At 40.8% G+C, this 26971-nt stretch overlaps 1 protein-coding gene across 5 annotated transcripts in view; it reads left to right on the top strand.

Annotated features, from left to right (window-relative positions):
- The window catches only part of AGPAT3 (1-acylglycerol-3-phosphate O-acyltransferase 3), a 95270-nt gene that overhangs the window by 46808 nt on the left and 21491 nt on the right, over nucleotides 1–26971 (top strand). The window contains exon 1 of one of the 5 annotated variants that reach the window (XM_074904511.1): nucleotides 8642–9024. The exons of 3 other annotated variants lie outside the window; for them this stretch is intronic. The gene's annotated coding sequence lies outside the window, so the exon portion shown is untranslated. Of the gene's footprint in view, nucleotides 1–8641; nucleotides 9025–9629; nucleotides 9652–26971 lie in introns of those variants that run through there. One more of the 5 variants, XM_074904547.1, reaches the window with a different exon arrangement.

Genomic DNA, 26971 nt, shown 5'->3' on the forward strand with positions numbered 1-26971 from the left:
CTCCTCTTGGGGTTTATGTATAGGCAGAGGCCCTATAGGTATCATCTGCTGCTATTGTCCTTATTGTGTGTCTTCATGAGGGGATCTCTCATTTTCTGACTTATCAGTGTTACGATTGGTAACAACTGTTGGAAGATTCAATTTTCATAAAAACTTAGTTGGGGGGCACAAAGAGAAAAAAAATCTTTGCAAAGCACTTGTGAACAAAGATCCAGCAGGCTAGACCAAAAAGCAGCTCACAAAAGCAGTCATGGCAGTTAAAATTTCAAGAGTTTTATATAGTTCAAACAAGGTGAAATGTAAAGTACATCAGAAAACCAGTTACATTCTCTGCTTTCTCATTTAATTTACCAATGTGGAGGCTGTAGTAATGGGCTATTTCAAAGCCCACAAGATAGAGGCCTCTTCACTGGCAGGCTGATGATCTGAGAAGTTGCCACCAGAGATATAATCCCTGCCATTAGACTGGTTACCACCAGAGATATAATCCCTGCCATTAGACTGGTATAGTGTGGTTTTTAAGCTAAGAGTCAATTCTGCACAACATGCAAAAGTGATGCGCTCTCATATCTGTTTTTAATAGATAACACACTGAGTCAGGACACTATGAAAATGAGAAAGGACTAGTTTTCCTTGGTAGTCTAGAAAAACTTGAGAAGGTCTGGGTGTATTAGGTGCATTACAGCATGGAGCCCTTTTCACAAGGTGGAAAGTGTTGCTCTGAACTCTTTTCAGGAGAGAGCGAATATTGTTTCCATGTCCTTCACTTCATTATGTCTCTAACTACTGAGCTCGTGTGTAAGAGGCAGTCACCAGAAGATCAGCTCTCCTTGTTGTGACTTTTATTTGGAAGAAGTGAGCATGACAACTGTGTTTTGTGAAGCACTCTGTCCTCTCGATCTTTGAGAATGTTTGAACTACACCCCACTAAGCTTTGCTCCCCAGAAAGATTATGGAAAGAGCAGCCATGTCGGACAGTGCTGGCTCTGCTTGTGCTTGGGACCCAGCGCTGTTCCGCACTGCCAGTTGGGTCACTGCCCTGAGCTGGCACAGGGACCACTTCTAGATGGGGGCATCAGGTGGTGGAAATCATGGACCAAGGACCTGTAAACTGGATCTCCTAGAGATGTTTGTTTAGAGAAGAAAAAATAGCCTGAACTAAAAGTGCTTTATAAGAAGCTGTAATGTAATTTATTCTCACTCTTTAATAATTGTTTTGCAAATGTCAGTGTTGCCATGGGAGCAGTTGTTTTCACGTGTCTTTTTTAAGTTGCGAAGGCCACACATTCGGGTCCTTAGACAGTATTTTCCAAAGCAGCAGAAAGTACAGATGGGAATATAAATGCTGTCGCAGCTTGTGTTTCAGGATGATATTGCTATGCCTTACCAGCAAGGCCAGTTTTGTATCAAGGGTTCATTTGCCCAGTCTCTGCACCTGTGTCTTCCTCTTCAGAGAGCCTCCCTTTCCGCCTCGGTTGTGGTGTTCAAGTTTAATGGGACAGGTAGCCTGATGCACAAGAGTGGCTTGGCCTGAGACCGAGGAATTGGAGATCACACAGCTGATTACTTTTGTGATTGAAAACGATTGGCAAACAAAGGACACCCCTCTAAAAACAGAGCAAGCCTCAATCCTGCCATGATGTAAGGAAGCAAACAGAGAAGGAAGCTCAGTGCAGTGGCTCCTGGACTGTTGTGGCGACTGCTGGTGTTGTACGGTGGCAGAGAAGGGGTGTACATGTCGGAGTGTGGGCTGCTCACTCGCACCGCAGAGCCTAGCTGTGGGTCCTTTCTGGCTGGCTTTTGGCAGATACTCCTTGCCCGCGGCCTTGTGAGCTTTGGTCTTATTCAGCCAGAAATCATCTGGGTGCTTTTTATATTTTTTTTGGAAGATGGGAGCAAAAGACTTAAGTATCGTGTGGCTTTTTTTTCTGTACTGAAGGTATAGCAGTGCCACTTATTATTGTCATGTGTGTCCCAGAAGGAAAACATTTTCAGTGTTTATGACTGTGGGCCAGTGTAGTGCTGAGATGTTTGGTAACTTAAACTTACAGCCCAGTTACAGGTGCTGCTGTGTTAAGGCAGTTCGTCCCTCTGTGCCTAGCACTACCAGTTTCTTGGCTTTATTAGGTTAACCGTTCCCTAATGTCTACTGAAATTATTTATTTGCTAAAAAATTCTAAAGAAAAATTAAAAACAAAAACAAAACCCCAACAGTTTGGCTTAAGATACATCTTGTTGGTACAGACCTGAGATGAGTAATAACTGTAAAAGCAGTTATACAAGCAAACCTCAGGACATGCTGACCTTCAGCATGAGTTAAGAGTGAGCCTTTAGCAGTGCCTGGGAGTTTGGACTTCTGAACAGTCAGTCAGTCAAACCAGGCGTGGGATAAACTCCCAGTCGCTTGGATGTAGTGAATTTAGTTACAGAAAAATACTTCTTATTAATGCAGTGAAGTTTCAGTTATTACAGGTATTTCTGAAATGTGGCTTATTATGCTAAAGGTAAAAGGAATTTAAATAGAATGAATCAAAAGAAGTAATTCTTGTTTAATGGGCTTGAAAGTGAACAGCACAGACTGCAGACTCAAGACACAATTATACACTGAGTAAATAGCATGAAGGTTCTTGTTATGTCTTGATTGGAGAAATATTGATTCTCTTAGCTTAGTTCTGGTAATTAGACCAGTCTGCTTGCTTGTTTATTTTAAATGAAGCTAGCCTGGCTTGCTAGACTCATTGTCTATAAATGTGTTCTATATTAACACATTGCATTGAACTGCAGGCAGTCTTCAGTATCCTTGAATATCTGGTTTTTTGGCATATAATTGCAGATGAGCTAAGGGTTATTTTGGCAGATAAAAATGAATCATAAAAGCATAAATGCTGCTTCTCAAACCACTACTTTGCCCGACTGAGGAGCTTTCGAAGAGCAGTACCAAACTAGCAGTGGTAACATCCAGAGTTTGAGTATGGCACACAGACTATTTTGAATATGAGGCTTTGCTACAGTAAATACCTCTTTACTAATGAGCTTCTAATTTTGTAAAGGATGGGGAGCAATTTTTTTACTTGGCAGTCCAAAGCTGCAAGCTCCAAAAGAAACGGGTGCCCACTTTTATACTATAATTTCACATTTCACATTTCTTTCAGTGCTTCGGAACTGTGCCAGGTAACAGAAAACAGCCTCTGCTCTGGTGATCTTGTGCATCTCCAACAGGAGTGGAAGCGATGCAGTAGAATGTACAGAGATACAAAAATTTCCACACAGGCAGCTGCCTGCCTGGCTCAAGTTAGGTCACTGAGGTCACTACCATGGTCAGATTAATATTAGTACCATGGCACCTGTAGGACTGAGAAGGTACAGAGTCAGAATTATTTTAATGTCTTTTTGCCTAGGTCCAGTCAGAGCTAGTTTATGTGCGACAATGGTAAAAAGAGCAGAGAGCATCTGTGAAAACTCCTGTGCTTTTGCTGTCAGTTGTGGAGCAGCCCTCATGCAAAGTATCTGTCTGAATTTTGTTGGTGCACAACAGGCCTGCATTTCTAGTGGGCTAGTCATTTCAAGGATCCCTGCAGCCATCAGTAAAAGGATATTTAGGTCACCTCCTCTCAAACATTGCATTAAAAGACTGCTGTTCCCAAGAAGCTGAACAAGTGAAACTGAATCGCAACAACGCTAACCAGTCCTGGATTTCTGATCTTTGTTGGCAGCATCTTTCAAAGGCTGTTTGTGTTACCATAGAAGGGTCCCCTGCTCTGCAGAATTTGTAATAGTTTGAATGAACTCTATATGCTACAAGAGGCCTGTTTAGCAATAGGATGCCAAGCTACCAGGAGATGGAAGATCTTAAGAAATGGGGAGAGCTGTAGATGTTTATTTTCAGGTTTTTCTCTCACGTGGATTTTAAAATAGATGGGCTGTTTGTAGAGTGGCTGCTGTTCAGTTTCCCAGCAGAATGGCCGACAACAGCTTGAACTTTTAACAATGTACAGACTTTCAACTAAGGGTTTTTTTTTTTTTTTGAATGGGTGGGATCCTAAATTTGTAAAGTGTTCTGGTTGTAATTTATCAAGATTTCACCATGTGCACGTTCACCTGCATGCAGTTCAGCTTTGCGTTCAAAATGTAGTCTTCTAACTTGTGTAGGAAGGAAGGGTTTTTTCTTTTTGTGGTGGTTTTGGTTTTTTTCCTTGTTTTTCAGAGGAGCAGCAGAGGGGTTGTGTTCCATTTACACTGAAAAGATTGTGTGTGGCAGCTGCTGGTACTGGTATTCAGTCCGGAAGGTGTTGGTATGATCTTGTCTGAAAACGCAGAACAAAAACCTCTGTCTGGCATGTATTTGATTTTGCTATCAGTCTGTTTGATAGTCTTCTCTATCTTTTTAGAAAGATACCTTCTTTTGTATATATGCAAAAAGAGATCTGACCACAAAGATAATGATGAATTCAGACTGATAACAGCCTTGTGAAATATTTGTCAGTGAAATAATCCAAAAGAAGTATAGCCATTGTGTTCAGGTAAGAACATGCTGCTGATGGCAGCCGAGGTGACAGGAAAGAGACTAGAAATTGGATCCTGTACAAGGAAGAAGAGGGATGATGTGGGCCCCTGCCCTGCTGTATAGCTCTGCATTTCTTGCTTTCTTACCCTTTGGGCTGTGAATAGCAGACTGTATGAAGCAGAATTGCACTGAACATCCTCCTCTTCCTTCCCAGGATCAAGCTCCCTGGTGCAATTCAGGCTGCCTAGTCAGCTCGCGTGAACTGACTGAGGAACTGTTTGGGTTGTGTGCCTGTTGGATTTCCAAGCCGTGTTTTTTCACCTATTACTCCTTCCTGACTGCAAAACAATGGAGTTTTATCTTAAGCTGCCTTGGTGACAGTCACCCAGCAGAACACCTACCACTTGTGGTTTTAGTATTTTTACTTCTTTCCCTGTCTCCCCTGTGATAGAGATCTTCTAAACCCAGATACTTCAGAACGACACTTTTTGTCTTCCCTCCTCCTCCACATGGCCCACACCTCCCTCTCAGGTTGAACCCAGGAAAATTTGCTGGTGGAAGTGTAGACTTCCTGTAAAGAAATGTCTAGAGGAGGGAGGTATCCTTGTCTGTGTGACAAATGTCAGTCTGGTGACAGTAGGATGGTTGGTCTTTTGTCACGAATCTCTCAAGAAAACTGGGGACTGTGAAGTTACAATTGAGTGGTGTATATATTCTGCTTTTCAGCTATTTTTTAGAGCAGCCTTTCTCCATTGTTGGTAAGCTGTGAGCAGGTAGCAGTTTGGAGGTGGATTTGAAGGGTGAAATAATGAGACGGCTCTTCTGGGGAATTTCTGGATCTAGCAGAGCACTTGCAGGAGAAAACTTTCCTGCTGTCTCTCCTTGGTTTTGCAGCTGTGATTCTTACAGCACATGGATAGCTCTGGTGTCATCTGGGGCCTTTGCTTTAGTGTGTTACTCATTTACTTATTTAATAATCATAATAAATAATTGTATTTATTTAAGCTTTTTCTAGCATGAGCTGTAAGCGAGTGAAGCCAATGTGCTGAGTCTTGCATCTGTCTCTTAGCCTGCTCTTGGGAGGGGGTAGGAGGGAGGTGGTGGGTTTGCTACTGGACAGCCCTGAGAGCCTGCCTGCTCCTGTTGCTTGACTTGCACGGGCGATGATGTGTTACTGTGGATGCAATCATAGAATAAATCGTAATGCTCCCCTTTTGCTGAAAGTAGTGTTTTATACCAGAAATTTAAAGCAACTCTGTACTTCTTGAAACACAGACTTTCAATTTCTTCTTGGTTAATGTGCAGTACTTCAAAGAAATGTTTTGAACTTGGGTATGGACTTGTAGGAATGCATGCAGTGTTTGCATAGACTTCATTTAGCAGCAGTCAGAACTTCCCCTTGTTCAGCCACGGGACATTTGCATGTTGACACATACCTCCTGGTTGTCTCTCTCTGTTCTTTATGTTTGAGGGTTGATTTTTTTTTTTTTGCATATTTTTCCATCCAGAAAACAAAGTTTATCATTCTTCTCAGAACACTTATCTCAGATGAGACTTTTTTTGTTTGTCCTTTATTTTGCATCCCTGTTTTAGCAAGTAAGGAAACTGTGCCACAAAGCATTTTCCAGATTGGCACAATCTAGAAGATGGGTCCCTAGGTTTCCCGGATTGATGCATAGGTGGACTTACACTCCTGAAATTTCTTTTGTAGTTTATTTTTATCTGAATACGAAGGATGAATTCCCACTTGCCTTGAAAATTCAAGCACTTGAAGAGGAGCATTTTGTGTAGTCTTAGAGGAGACGCTACTGAGGTTTTTCTTAATCATCAGAGACTAAGACTGGCAACATTATATAATTACATAACATTGATTTACTTTATACATACAAGAGTCCTATTACTCAAATAATTTTGTACTAATAGGGCTTCTGTTAGATAACTCCTTTTCTTTTTGTTATGTAAGGGCTGGTATTACAGAATCACTGTATGAATACCAGCACTATAATTTTAGAATTGCTTTTATAACAGAAATACCAAGTAAGTCTTGCTCCAAATATAGACAATTATTGCAATATCTTTTTTTTTTTTTTTTTAAATGAAGCCTCTTGATAATTGCTACTTTGGTTTTGGTTTTTATTTACAAAATCCTGACACTGTCCTGTGCCCAGTCCTACTCCATTATATGTGTTTTCTGTAATGAATAGTGTGCACTGGAAGAGCATGATTAGCAGTCCTGGAAATTGATGGTTGAACTTCACCTATGAAAACATTGCAAGTGCCAGTTTACAGACTCTGCATGTCTGGGAGACCCTCCTGTCATCTTTTAACTACATGTGTGTTTGTCTCTCGGGTTTGGGGATTTGTTTTAATATAATTTAATGTAATTTTATTTCTGTAATTGAGAGCAGAAACAGTGCGAGCAGTCTCAAAATGAGATTGGAGAACACAATCAGTAAAAATTCCTTTGGACCCCACAGAAACTAATTAAAGGAATTTAGTTGCAAGCTATCTCCTTCACTGACAAGGATGTAGATAGTAATAGGACTTTTATCTCTGTAGTTACTTGAGAAATGTGGTTGAGCTATAGGTGAGGTTGGAAAATTTTACAATAGACTTGGACTTTGCACAGGATATAAGAGGGAAGGAAGGAGGACCTACTGACTTGGTGCATAGAGAGCACCCGTAATTTTTCTTTAATTCATGAATGCTGTGATGCTTCTGTCCTGCTTGAGAACTTGGTTTCCACTGGACCCTACTCACAAGGCTTTCTGGAGTATGTTAGATTTATTTTCTGTATGCTTTTAAACTCTGTGGCAGCTTCTTACATTCTTTTTCCACTCAGCTCTGCTGAACTTCATACCAGATAAAATCTATTTGGCTGTGATTTTTAAATTCACAGCCTCTTTTTTTCCTTTTTGGCTAAATAGTTCCAAGTATTGTCTGTTTCCTTGATTGTAAAAACTTCCTGTTTATTGTATCTTAAGTGGTTTTGTACTGTCTCTCCACTTTATTCAAGTCTCCTAAAATCTCCCGTGACTCCATTTAACAGGGCAGCCAAGAGAGGAGCTAGCAGCATGCCATAGCTTTCTGTAGTGCTGCTGCTAAAGTTTGGTCAGAAAATGGGAGTGTTGAGGGTCTGACTACCACTTGAATTTTTCTTTGGTGTTTAAGCTAGATTGTGTTTGGATTTTATTTCTTCTTGTTTCTTTTAGAGGCGTCACTTTTGCCAGGTGAGGATTAGTTATGCCAGTAAAAACTCTTATCTGCACAAAGGGCTGTGTTGGCGTAATAGTAGGTGAATGGGAATCACAGTCTTCGGTCTGAATGTTGTGTCCCTGTGAGGACGTGGCCTGCCTCAAGTCTCTCTTTATCTGGACTATAGCACAGATTATGGTGCAGAACAGCCGGATGGGCCCCTGAGCCTTAATCACACTGGTGGCACTGTGTTCCTGCTGCCTGGGTAGGATGTAACCGCTGCTGCCTTGTTTCTTTCAGCTCTAGGCTCTGCTATCTCCTTTTTGTTAACCAAGCTGGTGGAGTGTGCTTGCTGTGACTCGGGCCTCCTGAAAGCCCTGAAGTTGGAGCAGGAGGAAGAGAGAGAAAATACAATCATCATTAGTTGGATAGAACTCTCCTCCAAGACTTGCAGAGAAAGGATGAGGGCAGGGGACTTGGGAAAGTCTTTCTCCAAGCCTGCTCCCCAGCTGTGGAGTCCCTTCCTTTAGTCTGCGCAGTTCAAAGATGACCCTTCATTGTGCCATGAAGGCGAGTGGTCCCTCTGCCCTGCCAAGACTGCGCTCTGCATGCAGACTAAACCCTTTCTCTGCCATGATGTTCTCTCAAGCCTTGTGTTCTCTCTTCATGGGGAAGAGACAGGCTTTGGTGAGGTGGGAGGTTTCTTTTGTGTTAAAATCTAGATATTGTTAAAATCGTTTGTCAGTTCTTTAAAACAAAAAAGTGTTAAGAGGCAGTGCTGAACATACATACCTCACTATGCAAGCGAATCCAGTTGATTGCAGCCTGGTAATTTGCTGTAAGAAGATTATTGGATTAGAGCAAAAGCTTGGTTTGTCAGCAACACCACCTGATGGTAATATTTATTGAGAAGTATTACCTATTTTAAATATTAGTCCACTTATGCCCCAATCATACCTTCATTCTTGAGGTAAGAGGGGCTTTTTTAGTTTGGTGTTTTACAAAGCCATGTAACAGAGAGGACACCCAGATTTTTTGCTTTTTTTTCCTGCTGCTGAGCAGGCAGTTTTAGGAGCTGCAGCGCTTCCAGATTTACCTTGATGTGCTTTTGTCATCATAATCCCTCCTCCATGTCAAGACTGATTTGTTTTCCTAGCCAAGACTCGCATCGTCCATTTTTGCCGTTCTGTTTCTCCTCCTCCTTTTTTTGGTTTTATTAATCAATAACAAATTGGAAAGATGTTGCTAAGCCAGTCGAGTGCATGCTTGCTAGCTGGAATCTGCGCTACATTCCTCACCCTGGCTTTAGCCTATTACTTGTATTGGTAAGTTTCATTTTTGTGCTGTGATTGAGGGTGGTTTGTCCTTTAAAATGCTTTCTTGGGGTGGGCTGGAGAGTGCTGATCCTTCTCAAAGGCTGATGTAATTACTGGCTGGGGTAGATACCTTCCTTGATTTGTGCTGGTACCCTTTATTTGTCATGGGACTCAGTTTTGCCACTGTTTCAGTTTTTGTACATTTTTATTCAGCTGAGAGCATAGTGGCTAAGGATGCCATAGCATGCGTTGGGTAAGATGGTGATTGTGTCTTTCCAGTTTGTTGAGAGCGCCTTTTTAAACTTCTTTCCTGCTCTTGCTTAGCGTTTGCGTGGCTGTCCCTATTGGCACACAACTTGGAAATTAGGCTGTGACAGGCTCACGATGCACTAGGGTGTTGGTGAGACACCCATGTCTTCAGCACCTCAAAAGAAATGTTTCAGACAGGTGTGAATGAAGCACTGTTGTAGTTTTTCCCCCCCGACCAGAAGCTAAGCAGTTTGCTTCCCTTTGGGGGTGATCTGGGGCCCGGAAGGGTGGCGGCATGGAGCAGTGGGTCGGGGAGCATGGGCATACCTGGGTTTTTGGCCGTGCTGGAGGAGTGCACAGTGACGGGCCTGCATGGGTTTGGGAAAGGTAAGAGCAGTGCAGAGCTGCCCTAGATTTGTGGGCTGGCTTCATTTCTACATGTATCTACATAGGTCCAAGACTTTCAGCCAAAAGAAATCATTGAACTTCCTAGAGCTACGTCTGGAGCAGGTAGCAACTTTTCGAAACCTGAGTGCAATCTGTTGACTAGTTTTGGTGGAAAAATTATGTGTCGCTTCAACTGTAAAAGGAAAAGCCTGTTGGAGTTGTAATTAATATGACTATGGAAATCTTTCCAAGGGGTGTGAATTTGCTGAGGAACAAGCCTCCAGCATAATGTCTGCATTCTTTTGTTTGTTTGTTTTATAAGGTGATGAAGAGATAAAAAAATGAAAATCTGTGGGGTGATCTTCTTGACTTTGTTTTTGCAAGGTACTTCCTCCCGGCAGTTATGCCTGTGCTATTTACAAGCCTACAATCCTCTGTGTGTGTACGCACACAATTCTAGCATTAATGAGTTTATTTACGTTTAATCTTTAAAGTGAATCTCTGCAGATATCTAAGCTTTCAGCTATACAGTGTGACAGCTCAAATTAAAATGTGTGATTGCTAGCCTCTTTAGACCTCAAAATATTCAAGAAAAGAGGACATATGTAAGTGACTCTACAGTTTTAATGTTAAAAACCAGGAAATGTAGATCTTAAGGATCTTAACAGCTGTCCTGCTAAATGCTTTTTTACCAAAGAAAGTACCTGTGGTAGGTATATACATGAATGTGTAGTTTTTAATTATGCATGTCTTGAGTCAGTATTGGGATGTAGTGTATGCATCTGATATCAGTTATGCTTTTGTATTGATACAAATACAAATATTTCTCTGTGTGTGTTATACATAGGTATAGCATGTACATCTCCTTTTGTAATTTTTTTTTTCTTCACTATTTTGTTCACTTTTAAAATTCTTGACTTGAATCCAGGTCAGATCTGGTTTGCAGGAGAGATTACAATTCTGCATACAGCAGGAATTAACTGGTATTAGGTCAGATCCTTTTCTTCAACAACCTCAAGGTTCAGGAGAAAATTTGTAACATCATCTATTTGTTTGTGAAAATAAAGCTCATTTAAACCTCTCTGATTAGATATGGATGAGACCTGACACAAGTATCTCAGAGTGGTTTTTTGGCTTTATTGTTCCGGGTTTTTTAACTCTTTGTTGATGCTTGAAGAAAGCTGACTTTGATAAATAGTTTATTAATTCTGTAACATAAGTCTATTGTGTAGGAAGTAATTAGACTAACTTTTTTCTTCTTCTTAAATGTGTTAGTTTGGCTGCTGCAATTCCCTTAGAATATCCTCAGACAGAGCTAGGGTGATTAAGATCAGAGATCACCAGTTCAGCGGGGAATCAACTTTTGCATATTGAGAGATTAACCCGGTTTTCTGTAATTCGTTCTGTGATTTTTTTTTTTTTTTTTTTTTTTTATTATTTTTTTTTTCCTTCTCCAAGATTGGAGCACCCTTATTAGCTTGCTGGACAGGACACATTTTGGTCGCCTTCTGGGCTAAATTTAATTTGTACTCTCTAAAGAATTCTAAAGAATTTGTCTAAGGAAGTGAAGAGTCTTTGTTCCTGTGGGATTTATGTGACACCCTAGAGGCCTGGGACTGGCTCCCTTGCTGCGTGTCTGATGCAAGAACACCACCAACCTCAGAAACCACCTAGGGAATCCACCATGCCCCTTCCTCCCTCCTCAAAAAAAAAAAAAAAAAAAAAAAAGAAAAAAGTATTGCTCAGCTGTGTGAAGGCTGGTGCTCAGGCAGCAAAGATGTGCAAGGGATCACCACAGTAACTGTCTCCTGAAGTTAAAGGCAGTTGTGTAGGAATTAGTCCAGAGGGCTCATCTACCCATCTATGCCTCCACATATAGGCTCATTTTGCTATCAGGTATGAATGCCTCACAAGATAAATTGCAGCAATCCAGTGTATAATCCATAGTGCAAAACTAAAGTCCACAGAAATTATAAAAGCATGAGACATCACATTTTCTTCTTTGGTCAGTCATTACTGCCTCAGGGATATTGTTTGGTTAGTCTCTGTGCAACATTAGATGCTAAAAGAATTGTCCTTTTTCACCAATCAACAAATTTCTTTGCACATAAATAATTGATTTATTCTGTGTGTGCTTGTCATCACTTAATATATAGGATAAACTCATAAGAATCATCTGCTGTAACTTCTTGTGTTTTGTAATTGCCCCATTCCAAGCTACAAAATGTTTGAAAGAAATGCCTTTTCCATTCTTTTTCCCTTATTGCCAAATCAGCACTCTTAAGTTTCAGCTTCTGACCACCAAAGCAGCCCGAAATACTAACATATATTTAGTTTAATTAGTGTACTTTTTATTAGAACTTAAGGTAATTTAACTCAGTGTTCCTACCATGTTCCTAGCCCTGCCTTGTAGCTTGAGTGATGTGTCAAAACACCTGAATTTGCCATAGATGTTTTGGTTTCATTAATGTTCTTTGAGTTAAGAGCAAAATAACCCAGATGACAAAGTTTTGGCTGCTGTTATATTTTTTACTGCAATAGTTCAGGATTTTTTGAGACAGATTGAGAGAAGAGGAAGCCTGTGCTAGACTTGCATGTATATTCAAGTAGTTTTAATAAGCTGCGTAATTTCACTACCTATTTATTTGCTTATTGACTGTAATTGTGCTTTGCCCTCTTAGTTTCAGGTATTTGAAGCGATAGTTTAGCACGTGATCTGTAATGATGTCTATCTTCATCTTCACTTGGGTTTTATTGGTATTTCCCATGATTGTATTTTTGGAGTGAATGTATTGTCATTTTAGGCAGAATAACCTGGAGGTTCTTAATTCGTATGTGCTGGAGGAGTGATTTGCACACAGTGGGGACAGGTGTTTCCGTGTTGGTGGGGAGCCCAGTGCTGCTGGCCCTGAGTATGGATAAGCACTCCAGTGTAAATGCTGACCTGGTCAAACATGGGCTTTAAACCTTGCTCCTGTCAAGTTAGTGCTTGGTTTGTGTTTTTCTTCAGAGTAGCACAGCAAAATACTTCATGGTGGCTGCCTATTAAAATATTGTTTCAAAGAAATACTGACTTCCAAGGGAGATAAATAGGCAGAAATGAGTAGCCAAGTCATCCGTTAGTGCTCCTGCACCAGTTTCCCAGCCCTGAGGGGAGCAGCAGAGTGGCTGAAGAGCACGGCTCCGCTGGCGGGCCCTGCCGTCCATCATGCTGGCTGAAGCAAAGAGAGGGCCCTCTCACAAGTGAGGGACTCTTGGGACAGATTAAAAAAGTACATGCCTTGTCTATACTTATTATATTATTCACATATCTAAATAATATTCCCCTTCACTGATGCTTTCTTTTATCAAAATGGTGGAGGAGAGGAGCATTATGTGTTGGCTGGCATGTGCTCTGTCAGACCCATGGACTGTAACTGCGCCACCATTAGGGGAGGCTGAGGAAGAATGGGCCCACGCCTGATAGAGGAGCATTTTGGTTTTCTGGGTGCGTCTGTACAGATTATTACTCGACACACAAAGTGTGACATATTTCTATATAACATCTATTACCTGTAGGTTATGTGCCCATAATCTATGGTCTGCTGTGCTTGAACAAATACCACCACATTTGTGTAAAAGCCATTGTATGCTATGCTGCTTTATTTAGGCAGCTTAAACTGAATCGCTGAGAAGATAGGTGTCCTACATTGGGTAGTTATCTGAGATAAGTGCCTAAAGATTTAAAGCAGCCAGTGTCTTCCTTACACACCCATAGCACAAAACCCATGCAATTTTAAGAGTGTAGATTATTCAGATAAATCAGGAGTTTGCAGAGAAGTTGAAGCTTTGAACAGTGTTTTCAATGTGGATTTTAGGGTGTTGCTTCTGTGCTGTAGCTGCTTCTCGTGGATCTGCAAACATGGAAATCTTGAATGTCTAAAAACTCATTTCCAAAAGAATTTTGTGATCATGCCCATGTGCATAAACAATGAGTTTATCCAGGCTAACATACTGTTGCTGTGTATTTAAGTTTGATGACCTGAAGAACTTGAGTTTGGCAGATTTTCATCCTTCTTCGTTATGGAAATGTATTTGACAAAATTTTTAATGTATTATTTAAAATATTTTATAAATAAATCTTATCTGTGTCCCTCTACTCGGGGATTTGTTTTGAATCCATGAGGCGTTTCCAGCCATGCCTGGTTGGCAGGTGACAGTGAGGGTGTCTCCAAAATAACTGGAATCCTAAAAGCTTAATGGAGGTGACCAGGGAGAGGAGAAAGGGGCTGCTAAGAGCCTCACCTTATGGAAATATTATGACATAAAGCTGGGTGTTCTTTGATGATCCCTATCTTTACATGGATGTGAGCTTGTAAAAGTGTCCATCAACACTAAAATACAAGTTTGTAGGGAACCAGGCTTTTGGACTTACTAAATAAATTCCTCTCTCTGTCAGGCTGCTTTCTAGTGACGAGTAGCTGGCTACTCAAGCTCTTCTCTGTAACCGGAGCAATCATTCTACATGAACTAAACAGAGTTCTCTATATATTGGTCAGAGCTGGAGCTTAGGAAAAGCATGAGGTACTAAAGGCTGTAGGAGAAACTGGAAGAGCAGCTGTCCACACTGCACAGACTGTTTTTTACTCTGGAACACAAACCGAGTTGACCGCAGGGACTTTGCTGATCATGCCCCTTGCGGTGGTTGCTTTGCCACAGACTTCTAGTCCAGAGAGGCAGGCACTGTTCCCGTTTCACTGGGGATGTGCAGCAGTGCAGTTCTTCAGGCACTTGGTCCCCAGTGGCTGATTTGAATGCCCTTTGCCAACAAATGATGTCAGACTGTGATATGAAGAGATGTGACTTAACATTCTGAAAGATACAGTGAGAGAGCCCCATCATTTTAATGCTAGTGAAGAGATTAAGAGTGGCGAAACAAATGCTGTAAATACTAACATCTGTTTTGAGAAAGATGAACTTGCTTTAAATCAAATCTTAAATTTGAAGAGCTGGTAGAGGAAAAAAATGAATCTGTGGCTGAGTTACCTGATAGGGTATGTCTATACTGCAGCTGTGATGTGATTAGTTTTAAAGGAGGAGTGAAATGCTTATAAGAGTAGCCATGGCAACATAAAGATCACTGCAGGCTGCAAAAAACACCTGGGGAGTGGAATGAAAACTCAGGCAGTTTGGACTTAATTACTGTTGCTCAAAGTGCTTTGCCTACCTTCCTCTAGAGCTCATCTGGTGACATTTCATGGAGGAAAGAGGTCTCAGAATGGTTTCCCATAGTCAAATATGAGGTCTCAGGATCATTTTTTCTATGGATATTGTAATTGTGGGCTTGTAACTTTATAAGCATTCATTATATAAAAAAAAAATGTATATATAATTGGGTGGGATCTCTGGTCCATGCCACTTGACTTTGACACAGCTTTCAGCAGGGCTTATTTTGCAAATAGGCTGTGTTGTTCAGGGCGTTGTGCAGTTGGGTTTTGAAAATGTCCAAGGATGGTGTTTCCTCAGCCTCCCTGAACAACTCATTCCAGTGATGAACCACTGTTCATATGTTGTTACATACAGCTAATAGTAGTACAAAGTGGCATCAACTTTTAATGTATGGAAAGAGAGAAAAGAAGTCTTGGTGAGGAACAGGCTTTGCCATTAATTTCTTTTGGAAGATGGTCTGGGAATGTGAAGGGCTGTTACTGGTGAGAAGTTTTTGATCTTCCCAACATTTGTGTTTGAGCTCTTTGAGTTAGACCCTTGTGAACTGTCACTGAGAGAGTGTGTGCCCTGGCAGGACTTTGGTCCCTAATACAGAGAGTACATCTGTGATGGCTGTCCTGTACGTACCCAAAATGATGACTGCAGGTTGGGTCCAGTACTGTCTCCCTCTGCACTGGCCGTGTTCAGGTAGTGTGTCCAGACAGATGGTGAATGGGTGAGAGAAGCCGTGTCAGTTGTTGGGCTCTATGATGTAACATCCCAAGATGACTTCATATGTATCCAAAATTTCGGGAACTGAATATAAGGAACTGAAGGAAGTAATGCCTCAAACCTTCATTGACATGAAAAGCCTCAAGGACAAATTGTGGCCTTTGTGGTTAGTCTAAAGAATTAATTATCTGCCTAGGGAAGCACAGAGTATATCAAAGGGTTCACGGCTCTGCTCCCTTATAGTTCTATAGCCAAATTCCTTAGATAAGCCTCGAAGGGGGGAGACATAGACTGAGTAAAAGCATATGTTTGGGTTAATGCCTATGTTTTAATTTACGACTATAGCCTCTAAGGAGAGCTAAAAGATTGATAAGAGACAAACAACCGACACCAGATGGAGCTAATGACTGGATAATTGCCCAAGAAACAAAAACTGAGGAAAAGGTAAAGGTGGTAAGGGGAGATTGTGACCACTGACTCAACTGGACGAAAGGGTTTATGTACCCCATTTCCCCTGCACACAGAACCCACACTCCACCTTTTCCTCATTTCTCATGGAAATGAGTTCGTGGAATACCTGCCTCTCTTTGTCTAGTACGTAAATCAGCTGATAAAATGAACTTGAAAAGGCAATATAAAACTTTGCTGGTATGCACCTACCACCCAAGATTACCAGACCTGAGACAATACCGGATCCTCAGGTGGTGATCCGGATTTCTTTGACGCTCTTCCTCTCCTTTCTTTCTTTCCTTTCTTTTCTGTCTTGTAGATTTATAAGAGACCACATTGATTACTATCCTTTTTCAAGTTTAAGCTGTTTTTACCACATGTAAAACTTTCAAACTGGTTGTTTGGTGTTGTTTCACCTTAATTTAACTCTAGGGGATCACAGAACTTTTACAACTCCCTGGGCTCCCAGTCTGGGTCGTAACACTGACATGCCTCCTTATTAGTCCATGTTCAAAGGTGAGCGATAGGTCACCTTTTCCAGAGGCTGCTTCTTGGGTGAGGCCAGTTCATAATGCAAAACAAACGTCTGAAGTTTGGTGGCCTTGAAACCGAAGTAAACCTGGAAGCAGCCTGTGGTCTTTTTTTTTTTTTTTTGGTGGTGGTGGCCTTTTTGCCTGGAAAGGAGAGAATCAAACCCTACGCAGGTGTCCATGGTTTGGCCTTGTCTATGTGAAGAGCTGATCTCTCACCCTGCATCAGGAGTCTGCCAGGGAAGTAGATGCAGCTGGGGTTGATCTCCTCCAGCTTGTCCTATAGTCCAAAATAATATGTTCATCAGTACTTGGTCAGAGATTATTTTCCCCACATCACTGCCATGCATGTATTCTGTTTGCTTTAGCACAGTCTAATTTATTTATAAAACTGGAAGATGAAAGCAAAATTTGTAATGTGTAGGAAAGATCATAAAGTGCTCGCAGGAACTGTTGTCCAGAGAAAGATTGAGAAGGCTAATTGGCTGTTTGTATGGGAGTAGGTAAGTGACAAAAATGCTGTCAGAGTATAGATATCAAGAATGCATTAACACAGAAGAGAGGGAGAAGCTTTGCAGAGAGAACCAGCTAGAAAGTATGAAATGAAGTGTTAGGAAAAAAATGTTCTTAACATATAATAAACCTTGTTCAAAATTTTTTTAGGAGAAAACACAACTGAGGAAGTGGCATATAGTGACAGAAAATTGATGAGAACTTGAGTTCTTGGGAAATTACTGTAAAAATAAAATTTGCAAACCATTAGGATACTATTTTGTATCTTGTGTTCAGAAATAGCATCAAATGCACTTTACTAAATAGACCATCTTTCTAGTTGGTACACATACTGCCCTGGTGAGAGGAGAACTAAAAACAAAACCTTTGTTGTTCTCAAGAGATCAATAACAGAAGCTACACTTCTGAAAATAGACGTTTACGTGGAGCAGGGGGCAAGATAAGTTAGGGATATTTTAGGTTTACTATCCTCTTGAGGCGTCTGAGAAATTTTTGGATTGACCAGTGATTGCTTTGCTGGTGCACTGGGAGCAAATCTGGTGGAAGGAAGCTGCTGCATGGGGCAGAGCTTTGTTATTTGCCACTTCGGCTAGCTACTTGCTGACTAGTGCTTTGACCACTTGCTGTTAGTGAACCTCTCTCTTCAGTGAGTATGGAGGCACTCTGAAGTATTTAGCAACTTAGTTGTTGTAGAAATCGGAGCAGGTGATTCAGGAAAGTACAATCCAGCAAATCTGTCAAACTGTAAATCCCTACGTCAAAACACAGAAATACTGAGGTTTCTCACTGAAATAGTTATATTTTAACCTGTTGTTTTTTGTTGTTTTTTTTTTTTTTTAGACAGACAAAACCTTTTCAACCTGTTCAGAATTTGAGACCTAATTTCAGAATTTGGGACCTAATGAGAGACTTAATTACCAGATACAAAGCAGATGTTAAACTCAAATTAGAAAGTAGGTGTCAAGGTGATGACAAACTATGTTAAGTGGATTATGCTATTTAAATATTTGTTAGTGCTTTCCATGCAGTGTTCATTTAAGGCTTAAAAAGTGCTGTTATCAGGATCTAGACATAAATCTGGTCAAATCCTGTTTTATGATACCAGTCATAATTTTGTATTCATAAAAATGCATCTTCACCTGTGCAAGAAAACTGTCTGGCTTAATAACTTCAGAAAGACTGAAAGCCTTTGGAAGCATATTGAATTAGTCTGAAAATCCACTCTGGACAGTATTCCTCTCACAAAAGAGAGTAGCCACAGCCAGAACATGTTCAGTTTAAGAACAGAAGTCTGCTATAAGGGAAAAAACAAGACTTAAGTACCAGGGAAGGTCTGGCCCCCTTTAAAATTCAGAGACCTCATTTTCTCCCACCAGCTTTTTATTCAGAGATTGCAAGAGGGTCTTCACTTTTTCAGCTCCTGGTTGGGTTTTCAACTTTGAATGAACTAGCTGAAATGAAGAAAGTAGTCTCACTACACCTGCTAGCTCTATCGAAACCAAAGTTAAGGCAAAAAGTCTTTCTTCACAGGAGGAATTGAAAATGCTTACATTTGAGGGGAAAATGTCAGTATCAGCATTTGCTCCATGGGAAAGGCTGAAAATAATAGAGCTGCTCGATGCAGAATGAGATTTCCTGGTGGTTAAATCTTGACTTGACCTCCAGTCAGGTGGGGCAAAAATCAAAATAATGAAAATGCCCTTTTTTTCAGCTGTATTGGGAAGAACTCACTGAGCCAGTTTACAGCTTCAGCTATTTCTGTGGTTAACTACATGTTTGTAATAGATTATATAGTAAATTTTGGTCTCAGTCCTCTTTCATAATTTTAAGCAACTGGAGTGTGTCTCAGTTTTCTAAATATGGGTTTGGTTTTTTTTAAATCAGACTAAAAGCCTGGGTTGTATTTGTGTCTCACAATATGTACTTATATTGTTGGTTTTGCCCACCTCCACATAAAGTGGAGGAGGAGTTTGTAGGGCTGAGGTGGGGGCCGGCTCGGGTGCAAAGTGGGTTACTGCCCTTCAGCCCCTTCTCTCTAAGGCACTCCTGGCCTGTCACAGCCCTAAGAACTCGTGTCAGGACCTGGGCTGGGTGGTGCAACAGTGCCCCCCAATATTCAGGGTGCTTGTGAAGCAAGAACAGTAACCTGCAGAGAGAGCAGAAGTAGGAGAAACCAAAGATCTATCACAGATAGAATTTCTTTAGCATTTGTGAAGTTAAATGCAAGGTGAGAATCTGTTCCAAGCCAGCTAAGAACTGGGAAGAATTGCTACTTTTTGTCTGTCCTTTTTGAAAAGAGCATATATAAAATGTTCATTTAAACTTTCTTATTACCCTGTATTGGATAATCTATGCCTTAGCTCAACAGGAAAAATGCAACTGGCATCAATTACTTTCGTAGAGAGGGAAGAGATTATATATTCTTGCCACATTGCCTGAAAAAATGGAAGATTCATGCTTCTGTCAAAATGCAAATTTTATCACAGACTTGTGGCATCACAGATACTGTGTAGCATTTTCAAAGGTGTGTAAACTGCAGTGGGATGGAATAAATTATGAGCTGACTTGAGAAGAACATTGATTATAGCCACCCCAGCCTTTTGAAATTACTTGTAAATTGTGGAGTCTTCTGACTTCTGCTTCCCACCCTCTCTCTGATTGTAATGCTGATTTTCTACAGACCATTTATTTCTAAATACTGCCATAACTACTGGGTTAAAATGAAATTCTATCAGGTCTTCAACTGCTATTCAAGTTGCTGGTATGTCCTGGGCATGTTTTATATATATATATATATATATAATTAAACTTATATAATTATATAACTTATTTTTATTTATTTATATGCAGTAGATCTAAAAATTATATAATAATGTATCTATATGTGTAAGCAAAGTGATTTTTCAAAGCCGTGTCTATGTGGATTTTTGCCCTACCGTACTGAGACCTGTTGGTAGCTGAGGAACATCGTTTGGGGGTGCCAGTATGGTGCAAACCCACCAAATCTACAAGACTTCAGAGCATCCACAACGTGAGCCCAAAGCCTCCATCCCTTTCATTGCAGGGAGAAGCATGTTGCTTCCTGCTCCCCTGCCCAAAGGTCTGGGGTCCTCTATCATGGAGAAAACATATTTCCCAGTCCCAGCGGCAGGAGCGGGCATACGTGTTTTTGGCCACTTAATCCCACTGCTGCATAGTGGAGAAGTATTTTATATCCTTTCCTTTCTGTGAGAGGGAGGTCTCTCAGTTCCTCCTGAGGTTTAAGGAAGAGGTGTGTGGGGGGGGTATTAGAGCAGACTGCTATGGACAGTTGTAGGTTGTTGTCTCAGTCTGTCCACCCCCTGCTTTGTCCAGCTGAGGCCCAGAAACCTTAAAACCACATCACTGTGGCACTGCTCACAAACTGGTAAGTCAGGGCTTAGGCAAGTTCACCTGGCAGCAGGAGAGAGCTATAAGCAACACGGTCAAGTGGGCAGTCGACAGGTGTCTGTGGGGATGTGCTCTGCATCTACAGAATCCTAAAGCTGTGTGTTGTCATTGAGGAAAAGATTTCCCATGTCCGCAGTGTAACTTTGGAGCAAGACAGAAGCATGCAGATACTAGGCTTTGCTGGCTTGTTTTTCACGATGAGCATTCAAAACTGCTTAAATGTGCTTGTGGCAGTTTTGTTCATTTTAAGTACAGTGGTTAAATGATGTGTGAGCTCCTGCTGGGCTATGCAGTAAGCTCCATCTAGCCATTAGCTCTCACAGGTATCCGTTCCCTTGTGTATAGGGGTAAAGAGATGCACAATATTTATCTAAGGTGCCACCAAAATCCTTCCTTAGATGTCATTGAGTGAACCTGGCTAGGAAAAGGAAGCATTTAGCACCAAGAGCATCCCAGTACTGTTTGGCAGGTATCTCATCCCAGTATTTTCTATCATCTGCTGCACTTGAAAACCCAGCTGTTGCACTCAGAGTGAAATTGGAGAGCAGTTAGCAGGACAAAAAATACTTGACTCTCCTTTAGAGAAGTGGAGTAGACCTGTTAGACCTTCTGGAGTGTGCTGAGTTGTCCAGGAGCTTCTCCCAGGCTGCTTTTGCTCTCAAAACCTGTACAAACTGGAAACTTGACAGCATTTTTCAGAATTTGGGCTTGATGTATAAACTGAATACCAAATGGGCAGGTGATGCCTGTAATGCTGTGCACAGTGGTTGAGTGGCGTAAATCTGCTGTGGCACACAGCAGGAATCTTGCACAGGCCTCAGAAGTTGTCACCATGTGTAACAAAAAGAGGAGGGTAGAACGTGAGGGAAGGATAGGGAACTGGGGAGCTAGCAGAGATTAGTATCCTGCTTCTCCGTTGAAGGAGTTTATCCAAAGTGGTGAAAGGGGGAGAATAGCTGCCTCCAAACAAACAGAAAGGTTGGGGGGGGAGATTTGTAAGCTCCCAAGAGAAGGAGCAAGACTGACAGAAGGCGTTTGACAGCCATTTCGAACTGAGTCACATTTAACTGTCTGTCTGGAGGCACGAGGTATTTGCAATAATTGTTCCTATTGATTTCTTAAAATATACAGAACACAACAGTATTCTAGCTTGTGCATTTCAGCATAAAATGTCTTGCTGTGGGCTAGTATTTTCCCCTGGTTTTATCTTTTTTTCTTTTAAATTGCAGTCTTACTATCTTCTCCCCCTTCACATAAGAGCCAGGGAGGTCCATTCCTGCTGTGTCTTGTCATGCCAACTGGCTGCTGGGAACATGGGCTTCCTCTTGCTCTGGGTTGATGGCTCATGTCTCTGTGCGTGGCTACGTCAGGGAGGTAGTGTTTGGGAGGTTGACTTCTGTAGTGCTACAAAGAAGGGCACACACAGAGCCCTGTATAGCCCCCAGGAAGAGCAGTCAGCACTGGGGTGGCGGGGTGGGACCCCCGTTGCACTCCTGGGTTACTGCATCCTTTAATGAGGAAGCTGGTGCGTTAAAATGTGCACATTAACTCCTAGTTTAGCTTAGCTCTGGTGCAGTAAGGCTTACTCAAGTGCAGTTGCTTTTTGGTTCAGGAGACCAGAATTGGAACACTCTTACTTTTTGCCTGTGACTGTTGAATTTTTCTCTTTCGATTTAAGGATGGAACCAGGAGTAATGTGTGTCTGTCTGCCTTTGGTTTTTGAAATGAGGCTAATTGTATGCCATGTAGAACAAGATAAGTTACGAAGGTTTTTTTTCCACTTGATAGCAAGCAGGTCAAAGAAGGAACTTGAGTTCAAATGTTTGAAGTTGAGTAAATATTTGTAATCAGTAATATTCAGGTTTAGGACAAGGTTTATTAAGGCTGAATTCCACACGGGCTCTCCCAAGTTTCTGTAAATATGCATATACCCACAAAATCCCTCTGTATCTATGAGAAATGAGGCAAACTTGCAGAACTTGCAAGTTATTATCTAATCTAAATTTAATATGCAATTAAGGTTTTGTAATTATGGCTTTGGGAAAAATTAACTTTATGTGGTGTTTATACTGAAGCAAAAGTGCCAGACTGCAGACCGAATGATGACAAATGGCGTGTGTGCATACAGGGGAGAAACAGCATGCAAACACCTACAAGCAGTTGTAAATGACATACTATAATAGAAACTATCCTAGGTTTACTAAACCATAAGGCAATATTTGTCTTCCTGAAATAAAAAGTTACATGCATGCACAACCAGGTTTTGAAGTAGTGGGACTCCTTCACTGGAAAGCTCAATGCAGAATCCTGTGGTGCTTTGTAAGTACAGTGAGGCTGTTCTATGGAAAAAATGATGTCAGCCTAGTTCAGTAATACTCATCCGTGACGTCAGAGTTGTGTGGGCTGGTTTTACCCAGTGAACTCATGACAGAATTTCTCTAGTTTCTCTGTTGTGAACAGAAAATCATTATAAAAATACCATTGTTTTCTTTGTCAATAAAGAGATGCTTGCAGTGAGAGAGGTTTTTCAAGCAGTTCTGCTTCCTTGTGTTGGTTGTCTTGCAGCCAGCAGATTTCTAAGCAAGTCAGGATTCACTTTGGTTATCTGATCCATTTGTTTAAATAGGGGCCAAGTTAACTGAGCGTGTATGCTGAAGAGAAATCAAATTTGTGCATGCTTGTGCTTTTTTTTTTTTTTTGGTATGTGCCAAGTATGATGAAAGGAAATGGCTGAAATTAAATTTGGAAAATAGCCATTTTAATATTGCTCGTGTTTTCAGCTGTAATATTGTAGCAACAAGTTAGGAAAATACAATTTCATCTCTAGCAGAGGCATAAGCACAGTGCTCTCCACATCTGGTGAGGAGGCTTAATCATGTCAGTAACACTTCATTTAGGGTGGGGAAGAGGGAAAACTGCCCCTCAAGTGCAGTGATATGTAGTATCAAGAGCTGTTTTATCTCCTTTTGTTCCATTGAGTAGTTTGAATGTTTTTCCTCACTTTGTTTACGTATTCGGTGGTCTTCTATCTACAAGATACAAGCTAAAGAACTGATTACCTTGATTTACATTTTTTAGAGCAACCCCTATCTTGATAGGAAGCTGCCCCACATTTTAAAAGCAAGAAGGAGCACTAAGGCTGAAGTCCCAGTAGGGTGTGGACCTCTTATGGATGTTCTCTGTAGGGCAAGGGGGTGTTGCTGTGGCAGGAGGTGCTCTGAGCGCCTAAAGGCCTCTCCACAGTGGGGCTGTGCTCTACACGGCGTCTGTGAGCTGAAGGGATGATTTTCTGTTGTCAATCCTCAGTGGGGCTCACTGGTACACGTAAACTATTCATGTATGCATTTTACTTTGTAACCTACCCTCTTCTAAAGTTTAATCAGTAAACCTCATAGAATCATAGAACAACCCAGGTTGGAAGGGACCTTGAAAGATCATCTAGTCCAACCTTTCACAGGAAAGACAGCCTACATAAGATAATTCCTATCAAGTAAGTTGTAAACTTGCCCTGGAAGAAAGAATTAGAAGATTTAATAAGCCACTTGCATTCAAATCCTGAATGTGATACTTACCTACAGTTACTACAGGCAAATCCCCCTTTCTGAGTACATATCCCTCTGTAAAACAGAGGCAGTTATATTGATTTTGATCTGGACATGCTGATATGAGCCGCAGATACAATTAACAGAACTTTCGAAGTGTCAAAGGCCTCTGATGTCTACAGGGGGCACACAAATAAAATATTTCTGCTTTACAATCTTGTTCATTCCCAATTTTGTGCTATTTCATACTCTCTCTAGTAAGTGAATGGGGTGTAAGCTCTAACTTACGGTCTTTTAGTAATACAATTAAAGATTTATAGAGTGGAGGAGGCATGAACAGGGACTAGTGTTTCTGTTGAGGGTGTGTGCTCCTGATGTGGTTGTCATTGTTCTGACTGACCATCACATCATGCCTGTAGTTAACACCTACGCTTTACCTATGGCAGAAGAAGAGGAAATAACTTCTTCAGGACCTCTTATTTTGTATGCCTATTAAATGATGATGACTGTTGCATCAATGTGCACAGCTTTTTTTTTTTTTTTTTTACCTTGAAGTATTGTCATCTCATTAAGACGACAAGTCAAGCAAAAGGCATTCTATTTAATGGAAATAGACTAATCTCATTTGAGCCAAACCTATCGATACTAGTGGAAGTTTTTATGATTTAATGGACTTTAGATCAAGATCAAAATAATGAATATATTTCAGACATAGTGGTGATAATCTTCTACTCCTGACTTTTTCTAGAAACTGGCTGTGATGCTGTTTCAAAGCCAAGATTGACAAAATTTTAAGGAACAAGTTTTCATCTAACTTCATGATGGTAGCTCAGTAACATTTTTTTCTTTTTGAGATCATATTCCTAGTTCTGACAACTGAGAATCAAATTTGCATTATGTGACCTAAGTTTGGCTTAAGGTCCTCTTCCATACACTTCAATTTTTAGAAATTCATGACAAGCAGGATTTTTAATGAACTCTGAATCAGCCTTGCATTTCACTGAGGGATATGCAGAGAAATTAGACCTGTATTGTGTGAGGAACTAAGATAATCTTCCTGTCATGCTCAGATTTAAAAGGCTAGGTCTGTAGTAGACAGTTTGTAATGCTGTGTGGGATTTGATTGAATAGGTGTCTATTTTTGCAGTATATCTGGAGAATCCCTGGTACAGACTGTTCAGATGGATACCAAAACTGTTGTTATAACTTATTTCCTTTCATTTGCTTATTAGCTGTACTGACTCACTGCAGTTGATCTAAGCTATGTTTTCTAGCCTACTTAGACAGCTGGGGTTGCCAGTGGTTCTAAAACTATACTTCTGAAATAAATCAGGCCTGAATGGAGACTGCTTTTAGCAGTGCCATGATAGAGTTGGCAGAAGCCTCGTGTTGCTCTTTTGAAGTCAGGGGCAAAGCCCCAGATAATTACTCTGCCCGCTGGTTTTGCATGGCTTCTACGTCGTGTGGGTCAGGCTCCCAAATTCCTCATCCCAGAAGGAGATGTAGTATAGTACAGGGAGTGGAAGAGCATCAGTTACCTGCTTTCTGCCTGAATATTGCCCTGTATCAGGAAGATTTTGCTATGAATATATCATTACATTTTTAAAAGCTGGATAGCCACTACACTTTTGTCTTTTAGCTAGAAAAGTATTGTGTATTTTGCAAGCAAAAAAATATTTTAGAGGTAACTGAGTTAATTTACTTCTGAGCATTGAACACAACTCATAAGATGATCCACATATTCTTGTGTGGTATGTCCCAGAAATGTCCAGGAAAATAATCTGCTGCCCCCATGGCAATGTAGTACTTTTGAGGGATGATAAGTAACCAGACTGGGACCTGCACTTTTATTTATCCACCAAAGAGCTATAGGCAGTGGCACTGGAAGTTTTCCTTCACATCTCTTCCATCACTGTTGGATAGCTGGTTAGTATTCTTGGGTTTTCTGCGCTTGTAAGGGGTGGTGAGGGAAAAGACGCTCATGCTAGTGATTTTCATAGCTCCTTTTAAAAGAGAAGTAGCCTGAGTTGGGTCATCAGAGAAATATACTGAGAGAAAAGGTGTCTTCTTCAGCTCCTGGCTGCTGCTGTTTGTGCCTGTCTTTCTCAAGCACGTGAAGCAGCTCATGGAACAGATAGTTCTCACTTTGAATAAAAAATTAAGTTTCTAACTTTCCTCGTGTGTTTTCGATGAGACAAGTTTACAGAATTCTGAAAAATGGTGAGGAAACTTTTGATGAGACATGCCCGACAAAATGTCTTTTTGTACTGCTTCTGACTTGCAACATTATTAGCCTTTCTTCATAGACACGGTTTGCCACGTTTATACAGACATCAAGGGAACTTAAAAAGCTCAGTCTGAAAAATACAGTATTTTAAAATACGTTGGTAAAAGGTAGAATTCAGTATCATAAGGCTTTCATTCAATTCCTCAACTAGCAAAGATGTTACAAGGTAGGGTAAAATACCAGAATTTGGAGTGGGGGTGGCAACACATTCGGAGCAAAAGATATCTGTAAATAGTTTCATAAGTGGAGATAAATATGGTACAATAGAGTGGAAGCAGCTGGAAAATGGCAACACCATGCTTGGAAAAACTGAAGGCAAAAGGCTAGAGATATAAGTACTGGCTGCCGCAGTTCTTGTTGTCAAGTACATTAATTCTCACTGTGTTGGACTGTTAGAGTCAGTGGACCAGTTTCTAATTTCATGCTCATATTCACACAAACCTCATGAACTTCAGAGGAATTGTATACACACGATAGCAATAAATTAATTAAAACCCGAAGTTCAAACTGGAAATATTATAGAATGATTAATGGATTAATTTTTCATTTTGAGTTCATAAATAACTATGTTTCATGAAATGGCTGTGATGTGCTTAGTGCATGTTGTGCATCTGGGGTTTTTTTTAACATGATTTCTTAATAAAATGAGG

Source organism: Athene noctua, chromosome 1 (assembly GCF_965140245.1).
Source record: "Athene noctua chromosome 1, bAthNoc1.hap1.1, whole genome shotgun sequence".
In the NCBI taxonomy this organism is placed as follows: Eukaryota; Metazoa; Chordata; class Aves; order Strigiformes; family Strigidae; genus Athene; species Athene noctua.